The sequence below is a fragment of the Oryctolagus cuniculus genome, chromosome 7, assembly GCF_964237555.1.
Source record: "Oryctolagus cuniculus chromosome 7, mOryCun1.1, whole genome shotgun sequence".
In the NCBI taxonomy this organism is placed as follows: domain Eukaryota; kingdom Metazoa; phylum Chordata; class Mammalia; order Lagomorpha; family Leporidae; genus Oryctolagus; species Oryctolagus cuniculus.
In genome coordinates this window covers 32,793,883-32,807,652 of record NC_091438.1, presented here as the reverse complement: position 1 = coordinate 32,807,652, position 13,770 = coordinate 32,793,883, and the positions used below count along the sequence as shown (strand labels likewise).

At 43.8% G+C, this 13,770-nt stretch overlaps 1 long non-coding RNA gene across 1 annotated transcript in view; it reads left to right on the top strand.

Moving 5' to 3' along the window:
• Nucleotides 1-9,846, top strand: part of LOC138850507 (uncharacterized) — a 33,684-nt gene extending 23,838 nt beyond the window's left edge. The window contains exon 2 of the long non-coding RNA XR_011390328.1: nt 9,370-9,846. This is a non-coding gene — a long non-coding RNA (uncharacterized lncRNA). The remainder of the gene's footprint in view (nt 1-9,369) is intronic.
• The last annotated feature ends 3,924 nt before the right edge of the window (nt 9,847-13,770 follow it).

The following is a 13,770-nucleotide window of genomic DNA, read 5'->3' as shown; positions in this document are numbered from 1 at the left end:
ATCTAAAGATGAATGGATAAACAATGTAATGAAACATGACTCAGATTCAAAAAGCAGGAACACTCTTTTCTTGAATGTATTTATTTAATTTATTTAAAGGCAAATAGAGAGACGGAGACAGAGCTTTCATATGCTGGTTTACTCCCCAGATACCTGCAATGGCCGGTACTCAGCCTGGCTGAAGCTAAGAACCAGGAATTCAACCTGGGTCTCCTACATGGGTGATAAGGGCCCAAGTATTTGAGCCATTACCTGCTGGCTTTAGATGTTTTAGCAGGTAGCTGGTTCAGAATTGGAGCCACAGTTATAACACAGGCACTTTGATATGGGATGCAAGTATCACAAGTGGCCTCTTAACTGTTGTGCTGAACATCCACTCCTAAAAAGGAAGGAAGTTCTGTCATATGCCACAACATAGATGAATCTTGAGAACATTATGTTAAGTGAAATAAGCCAGTCACAAAAAGACGAATACTATATGATTCCCTTTGTATGAGATATATAAAGTAGTCAAAAATTTATAGAAATAGAAAGTAGAATTGTAGTTTCCAGGGACTGGAGGAAGGGAAAAAGGGAAAGTTGTTGTCTAATGGGAATAAAGATTTAGATATGCAAGATGTAAAAGTTCTGTTTCACAACAATATGAAAATAATTAACAGGACTCATATGTACACTTAAAATTGGTTAAGTTAGTAAGTTTTTTTTTTTTTAAAGATTTATTTATTATTTGAAAGGCAGAGTTACAGAGAGGCAGAGGCAGAGAGAGATCTTCCATCACTGGTTCACTCCCCAAATGGCCACAATGGCTGGAGCTAGGCCAATCCAAAGCCAGGAGCCAGGAGCTTCTTCCAGATCTCCCAAGTGGGTACAGGGGCCCAAGGAGTTGGGCTTTCTTTCACTGCTTTCCCAGGCCATAGCAGAGAGCTGGATTGGAAGTAGAGCAGCCAGGACTCGAACTGGCACCCATATGGGATGCCAGCACTGCAGGCAGCAGCTTTACCCACTATATCATGGTGCTGGCCCTAAGTTACTAAGTTTTATGTCATGTGCTTTTTATCATGACAAAAAAGAAAAATAAATTGATTTCACTTATGTGAGGTATTATTTTGTGGTTCTCAAAAAAAGACTTCTTTAAAAATTATATATTATATATATATATATTTCTTTGAAAAACATCTACAATATTGACAATAATCTACAATTTAAGTCAATATTCTAGATCTCACATAGGGTGACATGTTTATTAGTCTAGTAAATAAGTAATGAGGGTAAATGATAAGTATGATTTTAAGTAAGTCTTATGATTAGTTCAAATCTGTGAGACTGAAGTTCATGAAACAATTGAAAGACAAGGGGAGACAGTGTTTAGACCAGTGGTTAGAATGTGCATGTCCCACATCCAGTGTCTGAATTCAATTCCTGGCTCTGGCTCCGGACTCCAACTTCTGACCAATGCAAACCTTGGGAGACAGCAGTGATGGCTGAAGTAATTGGATTCCTGCCACTCATGTAAAAGACTTTCATTGTGTTCCCATCTGTCAGCTTCAGCCCTGGCCCAGCCGCAGCCATTGCTAACACTTGGGGAGTAAACCAGCAGATGGGAGCTCTCTCTGTCTTGTCTGTCTCTCTCTATAGCTCTGCCTTTCAAATTAATAATGGTGATTATACAATAATAAGAAAGAAAGAAAAGGGGAAAACCACCCAGGTGGTTATACTGAAGTGTTAACATAGTTATCTCTGACTGGGGCTTTGGGGTGATTGTATCTCTGTTAATCTTTTTTCTTACACAAAGTTTCTAGCTTGTCTACAATTCTGCATTACATATATACTGGGGAAGCAATAAAAGGCAAAATCATAAAACTTAAGATAAAAGAAAGTAACACAACAGTGGAGACTTAGTCTTTTAAATTCAAAAGACTATTGTATGCACTGGCCAATTACACTTCTTTGTGGAGCCGGTCCACTGACTTATTGAGCATTCCAAGTAGGATACATACCAAACACTTCTATGAACAGTGGATAAATTACATTGTGTTTGGCTCCTTTCACCTATGCCAGGCCACTTTTGCACAATACCTGGAGAAACTGCTAAGTTGTTTACCAACTATTGTGCAAAAGGAAGGAGGCAGTTCCCCCCAACTGCTAGGAAATACTAAGGCATTTGGCAAATATTCTTCTTGGTTGTAAGGCGTTATTTATACAGAGTTGTCTGAATGTACCTTTTTTTTGCAGGGGGGAAGGCAGAATTTCTGTTATTAATTTTTTTAAATAAAGGAGCATTGTAGCCGGCACCGCAGCTCACTATGCTAATCCTCCGCCTTGCGGCGCCGGCACACCGGGTTCTAGTCCCGGTCAGGGCGCCAGATTCTGTCCCGGTTGCCCCTCTTCCAGGCCAGCTCTCTGCTGTGGCCAGGGAGTGCAGTGGAGGATGGCCCAAGTGCTTGGGCCCTGCACCCCATGGGAGACCAGGAAAAGCACCTGGCTCCTGGCTCCTGCCTTCGGATCAGTGTGGTGCGCTGGCCTCAGCGCGCCAGCCGTGGCGGCCATTGGAGGGTGAACCAACGGCAAAAAGGAAGACCTTTCGGTCCGGCGTCGCAGCTCACTAGGCTATTCCTCCGCCTTGCGGCGCCGGCACACCGGGTTCTAGTCCCGGTCGGGGCGCTGGATTCTGTCCCGGTTGCCCCTCTTCCGGGCCAGCTCTCTGCTGTGGCCAGGGAGTACAGTGGAGGATGGCCCAAGTGCTTGGGCCCTGCACCCCATGGGAGACCAGGATAAGTACCTGGCTCCTGCCATCGGATCAGTGCGGTGTGCCGGCCGCGGCGGCCATTGGAGGGTGAACCAACGGCAAAGGAAGACTTTTCTCTCTGTTTCTCTCTCTCACTGTCCACTCTGCCTGTCAAAAAAAAAAAAAAAAAAAAAAAGCATTGTAGAATAACATCTAAAATGTCCCTGTTTCAAATAACCAACCAAAAACTCATTTTTAAGATGAGCAGGTGGGCATTTGGCACAGTGGTCAAGCTGCTGCCTGGGATGCCCACATTCCATGTCAGAGGGCCAGTTCGAGTCCTAGCTTTGATTCCCAGCTTCCTGTTTATATGCACCCTGAGTGGCAAGAGCTCTGAGTTCCTTGCCTCAGCTGGGGCCAGCCCCAACTATTGTGGACATTTGGAAAGTGAACCAGCAGATAGCAGATTTCCATCTCTTGGCCTTTCAAATAAAATAGGGGAAAAAATTTAATTGAGGGGAAGGTATTTAGCAGAATGGTTAGAATTCTGCTAGGGACATGTGTATCCCATATGAAAGTGCCTGGATTTAGGTTCCAGCTCTACTCTCAATTCCAGCTTCCTGTTAATGTACACCCTGGGAGGTGGTAGGTGATGGCTCAAGTAGTTGGGTCCCTGCCACCAAGGTGGGACACTTAGATTGAGTTCTAGGCTTCAGGCTTCAGCCTGGCTCAGCCCCAGCTATTAAGGGCATTTGAGGAATGAACCAGCAGATGGGAAATATGTCTGTCTTCCTTTCAAACAAAATAAATAATAAATATTTTCTTTTAAATGTGAAATTGCTCTACTACTTGTTAAATGTCTCTTCTATATATTCCTTAATTTTTTTCCTAGTATTACATTTAGTTGTCATTGCTTGTATGGGTGCCTGTCTTTCTTTCCAGGTTGTGAGCTCAGTAAGAGTGGGAATGATATTTGTCCTTGTGACAAATAATAGGAACATTTTTTAACTTTCATTTAATAAATCTAAATTTTCAAAGTACAGCTTTTGGATGACAGTGGCTTTTCCCCCCCAAAAAACCTCCCTCCCACCCACAACCATCCCATCTCCCGCTCCCTCTCCCATCCCATTCACATCAAGATTCATTTTCAATTATCTTTATACACAGAAGAAGATCCATTTAGTATATACTAAGTAAAGATTTCAACAGTTTGCACCCACACAGAAACACAAAGTATAAAGTACTATTTGAGTACTAGTTATACCGTTAATTTACATAGTACAACACATTAAGGACAGAGATCCTACATGGGGAGTAAGTGCACAGTGACTCCTGTTGTTGACTTAACAAATTGACACTCTTGTTTATGGCGTCAGTAATCACCCTAGGCTCTTGTTATGAGTTGCCAAGGCTATGGAAGCATTTTGAGTTCGCCAACTCCGATCTTATTTAGACAAGGGCATAGTCAAAGTGGAAGTTCTCTCCTCCCTTCAGAGAAAGGTATCTCCTTCCTTGATGGCCCGTTCTTTCTGCTGGAATCTCACTCACAGAGATCCTTCATTTAGGGTTTGGTTGTTTTGTTGTTGTTGTTGTTTTTTTTTGTTTTTGTTTTTTTTTTTTTTTTGCCAGAGTGTCTTGGCTTTCCATGCCTAAAATACTCTCATGGGCTCTTCAGCCAGATCTGAATGCCTTAAGGGCTAATTCTGAGGCCAGAGTGCTGTTTAGGACACCTGCCATTCTATGAGTCTGCTGTGTATCCCGCTTCCATGTTGGATCATTCTCTCCTCTTTAATTCTATCTGTTAGTATTAGCAGAGACTCAAATAATAGGAACTTAATATTTAATGTAAGAATGTAAAAATGGGAGCTGGCTTTATGGCATAGCAGGCAAAGCCTGCAGTGCTTCCCATGTGGGCACCAGTTCGAGTCCTGGCTGCTCCATTTCTGATCCCACTCTCTGCTATGTCCTGGGAAAGCAGTAAAGATGGCCTAAATCTTTGGGACCCTGTACCCGTGTGGAAGACCCAGAGGAATGAAGCTCGTGGCTCCTGGCTTCAGATCGGCGCAGCTGCAGCTGTTGTAGCCATCTGGGGAGTGAATCAGCGGATGGAAGACCTCCCTCTCTCTTTCTCTCTGCCTCTGCCTCTCTGTAATTCTGCCTTTTAAATAAATAAATAAATAAATCTTAAAAAAAAAAAAAAGAATGGCATTGGATCACTTCTTAGCCTTTTGGCTAAGATCCAGTGAACCATGGCACTAGAATGGAAACAGAAAACAAGAGGCACAACTGGAGTACTGTCTAAATTTCTGTGTCAAACCAGAGGAAAGATATGCTGAAGCCAGAAAAGGGCCAGAGGAAATGAAACTGATCTGAGAGCTGGAAGGATTGAGAACAGAAAGAGGGAACCCTGTGTTGTTTCACCAGATGTTAAAAGAAAATGCATTTGTTGAGATTGCACCTGAGCCTTTTGAAGTTGTCACCCACGGGACAGTCAGACCTTTCCGTAAAAGGGCCTGCACCATTGTCAGGTGTTTTCTTGGGAGTTAAATACCCCTAAGGCTGACCCAGTGTCATAGCGCAGGTGGCATTCTCTCCATAGCTCTTCATGCTGTAATTTCAAGCTCTTCTTGTTCCCCAGAAACATCACTAAAGGAGAAGGGAAACTGAGCACCGAGGTGTTTTCTCTGATGACCAATAGTGGTCAGGATGACAGGCATCTGGAGTCCCTCTCTGCTGGTGATGTCATTCCTAATTCCACCCGGGGGTAGATGGGATATATCTTCTCAATCATCACTACCAGCCGGTGATGGATGGATTTTACTCCTTTTCTGTGTCCTAAATGATAGTTTTGTGCCTGTGAATATTTTCCTTTGTAATTAGATTCTGATTTACAATAGCCATCCAGGAAACTCTTGTTTAGGATTCCACCAGAGCATTCAAAGGATAAGCATTTTATCCCTTTGTTTCACATCTTTGGTGGGCTCTATTTCCCATTTGAAGTTATCAGATTTCAGTCTTTAGCTTTCTGCGCTGACGTTTGTTTCTTTTTAAATCATTTATGTTTCACTTTAAAAAAGATTTTTTTAATTTATTTGGATGGTAGTGTGACAGAGAGGGAGAGGGGGAGACAGAGGGGGAGAGAAATCTTCCATCCATTTCCAAAATGGCCATCAACAGTTGAGGTTGGGTCAGGCCAAAGCCAGGAATTTCATCCAGGTCTCTCACGTAGGTGTCAGGGATCCACCATCTGCTGCCTTCTCAGGTTCATTAGCAGGAAGCTGGATTGCAAGTGGAATAGCTGGGATTCAAACTGGCACTCTGATGTGATATGCAGGGATCACAAATGGCAGCTTAACCTGCTGTGCCACAATACCTGCCACATATTTTTAACTTCTGATGTCATCTTTCCCCATATTTTTTACATGTTCATATTTTCACATTTGCAAGCTTAAATGTTTTCATATTATTAATGCATGCATGTTTTATTAGATAGTAAAACTGACCCAATTCTTTAAAAAAAAAAGATTTTTTTATTCATTTGAAAGGTAGAGTTACAATAAAAGGAGGAGAGGCCAGCGCTGTGGCTCTCTTGGTTAATCCTCTGCCTGCGGCGCCAGCATCCCATATGGGCCCCGGGTTCTAGTCCCGGTTGCTCCTCTTCCAGTCCAGCTCTCTGCTGTGGCCCAGAAGGCAGTGGAGGATGGCCCAAGTGCTTGGGCCCTGCACCCGCATGGGACACCAGGAAGAAGCACCTGGCTCCTGGCTTCAGATCGGAAAAGTGCTGGCCGCAGTGGCCATTTGGGAAGTGAACCAAAGGAAGGAAGACCTTTCTCTCTGTTTCTCCCTCTCATTGTCTATAACTCTACCTGACAAATGAATTAAAAAACAAACAAACAAAAATCAAAAAAAGCAATAAAAAGAGGAGAGAAAGAGAGATATCTTCCATCCACTGGTTCACTCCCCAAATGGCTGCAATGACTGAGGCTTGGTGAGTCAGAAGCTAGGATCCAGGAGTTTCTTCTGGGTCTCTTAGATGGGTACAGAGGCCCAAGGACTTGGGCCATTTTCCACTGATTTCCCAGGCCATTAGCAGGGAGCTGGATCAGAAGTGGAGCAGCTGGGATTTGAACTCTTGCCCATATGTGATGCTAGTGCCCCAGGTGGAGGCTTAACCTATTAAGCTACAGTGCTAGCCCCCCTCCCCCATTCTTCTACTAGTGAACAGTTTTTCTTTCTTTTTTTTTTTTTTTTTAAGATTTATTTTATTTATTTGAAAGAGTCACAGAGAGTGGTAGAGACAGAGACAGAGGTCTTCCCTCTGCTGGTTAACTCCCCATTTGGCTGCAATGGCCAGAGCTGCGCCAATCCGTAGCCAGGAGCCAGGAGCTTCTTCCAGGTCTCCCACATGGGTGTAGCATCCCAAGCACCTGGGCCATCTTCCACTGCTTTCCCAGGCCATAGCAGAGAGCTGGACTGGAAGAGGAGCAGTTGGGATTACAACCAGCACCCATATGGGATGCCGGCACTTTAGGCCAGGGTGTTAACTTGTTGTGCCACAGCGCCGGCCCACCCTTCCTTCCTTCCTTCCTTCCTTCCTTCCTTCCTTCCTTCCTTCCTTCCTTCCTTCCTTCCTTCCTTCCTTCCTTCCTTCCTTCCTTTCTTTCTTTCTTTCTTTCTTTCTTTCTTTCTTTCTTTCTTTCTTTCTTAAGGTTTTATTTATTTATTTGAGAGGTAGAGCTACAGACACAGAGACAGACAGACAGACAGACAGAAAGGCTTCCCATATGCTGGTTCACTCTCTAAACAGCTGCAACGGCTAGAGCTGTGCCAATCAGAAGCCAGGATTCAGGAGCCTCTTCTGGGTCTCCCACGTGGGTGCAGGGGCCCAAGGACTTGGGCCATTTTCCGTGCTTTTCCAGGCCATACACAGAAAGCTGGATCGGAAGAGACAGCCATGACAGTAGCTGGTGCCCATATGGGATGCCAGTGCTGCAAGCAGAAGTTTAGCCTACTATGCCACAGCACTGACCCAGAGCAGTTATTCTTAAAATTAAAAAAAAAAAAAAAAAAACCTTTGCAACTATGAAATACTAAAAACTGAATAATGGGGTGGGCATTTGGAGCACTGGTTACACCAGCTAAGGTGCTGCTTGGGACTCTGCATGGCATATTGAATTGCATGGGTTCCTGAGTCCTACCCTCCACTTCTGATCCAGCTTCCTGCTAATGCACACCTTGAAAGGCAGCAGGTGGTATCTCAGGTACTTGGGTCTCTGCCACCCACAGAGAAGATCTGTATTGAATTCTGGGTTCCTGGCTTTCGGTCATTTGGGGAGTGAGCAACAGGATGGAAGATCTTCATCTCTTTGCCTTTCAAATAAAATGAAAATAAACAAAAAGTTAAAAGTGAATAATAACGCTACACTGAGTATCTGTAAGAGAAGATTCAATTATAAGGGACTTTGGTATTCTACATAAAATTTTTCTGTATTTTTTTTATACCAAACACCTATAACTTTTAAAGCCAGGAAGCAATTATAATAAATGTGGGATTTCTAACTGAAGTCAATAAATAGCCAATGTTAATAGATCTCCTAGGACCTCTCCCAAGATAGCAGAATACTATATCATTATATGAGATAGAGATAATTTGCTGTGTGGACTGGTGGTTACTCTAGAGAAACATTTCTTAGTGAGAGTACCTTGTAACACTAGCTCTGTTTGGTAACCAGCACACCAACACAAGATTCTGTGGCTTGTTAACTCTGGGAAAACACTGGTTTAAACAGATACATTAGTGTCTTTGCTGCAGTATATTCCAGGATACTTATTACACTAATATACAATGCTGTCCTCTCCAAGAAGTCAGTGTGGGAATGAGGAGTGGTACGCAGCTTTTCCCAAATTTATTTGTTCCCAGTGTATTTTTTTCTGCCTAGAATCATTGTTCCAAAGAATGTATTTTGGGAAACACTGCTTTAGGGAGTTCAAGAAAGAGTTTATTTCATAGTTAGGAGTACAAAAGGGTTTCACCCCTCCTTGCATCAGGATTAACCACAGCTACAGGTACACTGCTCACTGCAAATAATTTTAGAGCCAGATCAAAATATTTAAAGTGTGGATTTTTTTTTTTTTTTTTTGACAGGCAGAGTGGACAGTGAGAGAGACAGAGAGAAAGGTCTTCCTTTCCCGCTGGTTCACCCTCCAATGGCCGCCGCGGCTGGCGCGCTGCGGCCGGCACACTGCGCTGATCCAATGGCAGGAGCCAGGTACTTATCCTGGTCTCCCATGGGGTGCAGGGTCCGAGTACTTGGGCCATCCTCCACTGCACTCCCTGGCCACAGCAGAGAGCTGGCCTGGAAGAGGGGCAACCGGGACAGAATCCGGCGCCCCGACCAGGACTAGAACCTGGTGTGCCGGCGCCGCAAGGCGGAGGATTAGCCTAGTGAGCCACAGCGCCGGCCAAAGTGTGGATTTTTCAAAAATGAAAGCAAACTACATTTTTTGAATAATCAAAACTTGATTGTGACATATTATCCTTTGTATGTATTGCCAGATTTGATTTGTTAAAATTGGGTTCAGGATTTTTGCACTTTATTTTCATAAGAGAGATTGATTTTTTTTTTTTTTTTTTTTTTTTACAGGCAGAGTGGACAGTGAGAGCGAAAGGTCTTCCTTTTCCATTGGTTCACCCCCCAATGGCCGCTGCAGCCGGCGTGCTAGGCCGGCGCACCGCACTGATCCGAAGGCAGGAGCCAGGTGCTTCTCCTGGTCTCCCATGCAGGTGCAGGGCCCAAGCACTGGGCCATCCTTCACTGCACTCCCAGGCCACAGCAGAGAGCTGGACAGGAAGAGGAGCAACCAGGACAGAATCTGGTGCCTCAACCAGGACTAGAACCTGGTGTGCTGGCGCCGCAGGCAGAGGAGCCTATTGAGTTACGGCAGCACCAGCGAGAGATTGATCTTTAATTTGCCACTCTTACAAAATAAGTTTTGATACTAAAGTTAAGATGACCTCTTAAAGTGAATTGTAGGATATTCCTTCTTTTTTTCTCCCCCTCTGATAGAGTTTATGTAATCTTGGCATTAAGTCTAATCTCAATATTTGATAGAGTTCACTGGTGAAAATAGGGTCTGAAATTTTATTTTGTTGGAAAGTTTTCAATTTTGGATTTCGCTTCTGCAAAACGTGTTGGACTGTATTCATTGTGTGGGAAAAACCGCACAGACTTTCCAACAATTAGCAGCTCACTGAGCTGAGGACAAATAGGGAAATGCAGGGTTCTGCCGGTGTGACATTGAGCTTCTGGTTGAGAGCAAGTTGTGGAGCAGCCAGAAATGTGTTGCTTCACTTTGTTGTTATTTTTTTTTAGCAGCAAGACATGTAACGGTGAGATGCTAGAATGGACCAGCTGAATAAGCTCCTCACACATCCTTGACTGACAGGAGGAGACCCTGGAAAGCCCAGCAAAAAGGATGAGATGAAGGAGACTTGAGACCTGGCTGAAACTTGGAGTTCATTCCCCGATCCATACAATTATCCATCAACAGAAGGTGGAAGCCCAGTTACCTGAAACTGAGCCCAGCCTCTACCCAAATCATTGACCACTAAGCTCTGCAGTCACAGAGGCAGTACACAGGGAGCCAGGAGAAACAAACACGACAAACCAACATACAAGGAGGACACAGGCATGCCACCAATGCTGCATTTTAAATCTGGACATGTTACTAGAAAGCAAAACAAAACCAGTAACCATAAAAAATATAAATTCAAAATTGTCATTATATTTTTTTAAAGATTTATTTATTTATTTGAAAGTCAGAGTTACACAGAGAGAGGAGAGGCAGAGAGAGAGAGAGAGAGTCTTCCATCCGCTGGTTCACTCCCCAGATGGCCGCAATGGCCAGAGCTACGCCGTTTCAAAGCCAAGAGCCAGGCGCCAGGAGCTTCTTCAGGGTCTTACACATGGGTGCAGGGGCCCAAGGACTTGGGCCATCTTCTACTGCTTTCCCAGGCCATAGCAGAGAGCTGGATCAGAAGTGGAGCAGCTGGGTCTCCAACTGGCACCCATATGGGATGCTGTGCTTCAGGCCAGGGTGTTAACCCACTGCGCCATTATCTTTTTTTAAAGATTTATTTATTTATTTGAAAGGCAGTGTTACAGAGAGAGAGAGGTCTTCAATCTGTTGGTTTACTCCCCAGATGGCTGCAACAGCCAGAGCTGTGCCAATCCAGAGCCAGGAGCCAGGAGCTTCTTCCAGTTTCCCACATGGGTGCAGGGGCCCAAGCATTTGGGCCATCGTCTATTGCTTTTCCAGGCACTTTAGCGGGGAGCTGGTTCAGAAGTAGAGCAGCTGACGGGGCCAGAGCTCCACTTTTGATCCAGCTCTCTGATATAGCCTGGGAACGCAGTAGTAGAAGATGGCCCAAGTGCTTGGGATGCTACACCCACTTAGGAGACCCAGAAGAAGCTCCTGGCTCCTGGCTTAGGATCGGTGCAGCTTTGGCTATTGCGGCCATCTGGGGAATGAACCAGTGGATGGAAGACCTCTCTCTCTGCCTCTGCCTCCCTGTAACTCTGTCTTTCAAATAAATAAATAAATCTTTAAAAAAAAAAAAAAGAGTAGCGCAGCTCAGACTCAAACCGGCACCCATATAGGATGCTGGCACTACAGGTGGTTGCTTTTACCTGCTATATAACACCATTGGGCCCTGCCATTATCTTAAATGTCCAGTTTTTTTTTAAACTGGAGAGTACTAGATTTGCAAAAAGAAATGAATGTGTGACCCATGTATGTGGAATAAAGCAATTACTAGAAACTGACTTTGGGTAGGCTCAGATTTTAGCTTTTGCAGATAAGCACTTCAAAGCAGTGATTATAAATATGTTCAAATAAATTGCTAAAGATCCTGTTATATATATTGCCAGACAGGGGGAGACAGAGAGAGAGAAAGAGAGAGAGAGAGAGCGCGCGCTCTTATATATTGGTTCACTGCCCAAAAGCCCACATTAGCCAGAGCAGGGCTAGGCCAAAGCTAGGAATCAGGAACTCAATCCAGGTCTCTCACACAGATGGCAGGGACTCAACTACTTGAGCCATCACTTACTGCTTCCAGGGTGTACATTAACAGGAAGCTGGAGTGGAGAGTGAAGCTAGGAGTTTAACCCAGGCACTCCAACATGGATGTGGGCATCCCAGCCAAGTACCTTAACCACTGGGCCAAACACCTAGCCCTCAAATAATTTTTAAATGCCAAAAAAGAATAAACAAAAAGGGAATACAAATGGAAAAACAGCATGAAGAGGAACCAAATAGAAATTTTATCATTGAGAAGTACAATAATTCAAATGAAAAATTCATGGGATGGGCTCAATGGCAAACTTGAGTAACAGAAGAAATAATCACTGAATTTGAAGATACACTGATAGGGATTATCCAATCCAAAGAACAGATTAAAAAACAGATTAAGGGGGCCAGTGCTGTTTTCCTAGGCTTGTTAATGCCCCAGCCTGCAGTGCTGGTATCCCATGAGCGCTGGTTCAAGTCGCGGCTGCCCCACCTTAGATCCAGCTCCCTGCTAATGCACCTGGGAAAGCATGGAGAATGGCCCAAGTCCTTGAGCCCCTGATCTCACGTGGGAGACTCCAAAGAAGCTGCTGGCTCCTGGCTTCAGATCTGCTCAGCTCTGGCCATTGCAGCCATTTGGGAAGTGAGCCAGCAGATGGAAGATCTCTCTCTCCCCGTTTCTAATCTCTGTAACTGTCTTTCAAATAAATAAAAAAAAATGTGTAAAAAAACAGATTAAGGAAAAATAGAGGTTTTAAGGCCTTGGAGTCAAACATTCCAGTATATGTTTAATGAGAATTCTAGAAATATAAAAATATAAAAGAGAGGAAAGGATAGAAAAAACATTTGAGAAAATAGTAACTGAAAGTGTTTCAAATTCAGGGAAAAACTTTAACTCCACAAAGCTCAATGAAACTGGATTTGCAGAAACAAAAAGAGAACCACACCTAGACATATCATAGTTGGATTTCTGAAGGCCAGAAACCAAAAAAAAAAAAAAAAAAAAAAAAAAAAAAAGAAAAAAAGAAAGAAAGAAAGTCTTGAAAGCAGCAAGAGAAAAATGACTCATCATAGGTAGGGCAACAGCTCAATTATTAGCTGAATTAGAACAATGGAGTCCTAAAGGACAGTGGAATGACAAATCTAAAGTGCTGAAAGCAAAACAAAGCAAAACAACCTCTCAACCAAGAATTCCATATCAACAGAACTGTTTTTTAAAAAGAAAATTGAAATAAAGACATTAGTAGTCATGCAAACATAAGAGAACATTTTCCAAGCAGACCTGTTAGGGATCTACCATAGATTGTTATGCTATATAACAAAGCAAGATACATTATATATACATTGCTCATGAGACACTTTAGATTTATAGGCACAAAAATACATTAAAATTAAAAGATGGAGGCCGGCGCCACGGCTCAATAGGCTAATCCTCCACCTGCGGCGCCGGCACACTGGGTTCTAGGTCAGGGCGCCGGATTCTGTCCCGGTTGCTCCTCTTCCAGTCCGGCTCTCTGCTGTGGCCCAGGAGTGCAGTGGAGGATGGCCCAAGTCCTTGGGCCCTACACCCACATGGGAGACCAGGAGAAGCACCTGGCTCCGGGCTTTGGATCAGTGTGATGCACCGGCCACAGCGCGCGGGCCACAGCGACCACCAGGGGGTGAACCAGTGGAAAAAGGAAGACCTTTCTCTCTGTCTCTCTCTCACTGTCCACTCTGCCTGTCAAAAAAAAAAAAAAATTAAAAGATGGAATTATATACCATGCAAACAATAATCTTAAGAGAGCTGGAGAGGCTATACTAGTATCAGACAAAATAGGCTCTAGGACATAGAGTATTACTAGAGACAAACAGGGACTTTGTAAAAGGTTTATTTATTTAATTGAAAGGCAGAGCTACAGAGAGAGAGAGAGAGAGAGAAAAAATGAGAGAGAAATAGATTTTCATTCACTGGTTTACTCTACAAATGGCCTGGC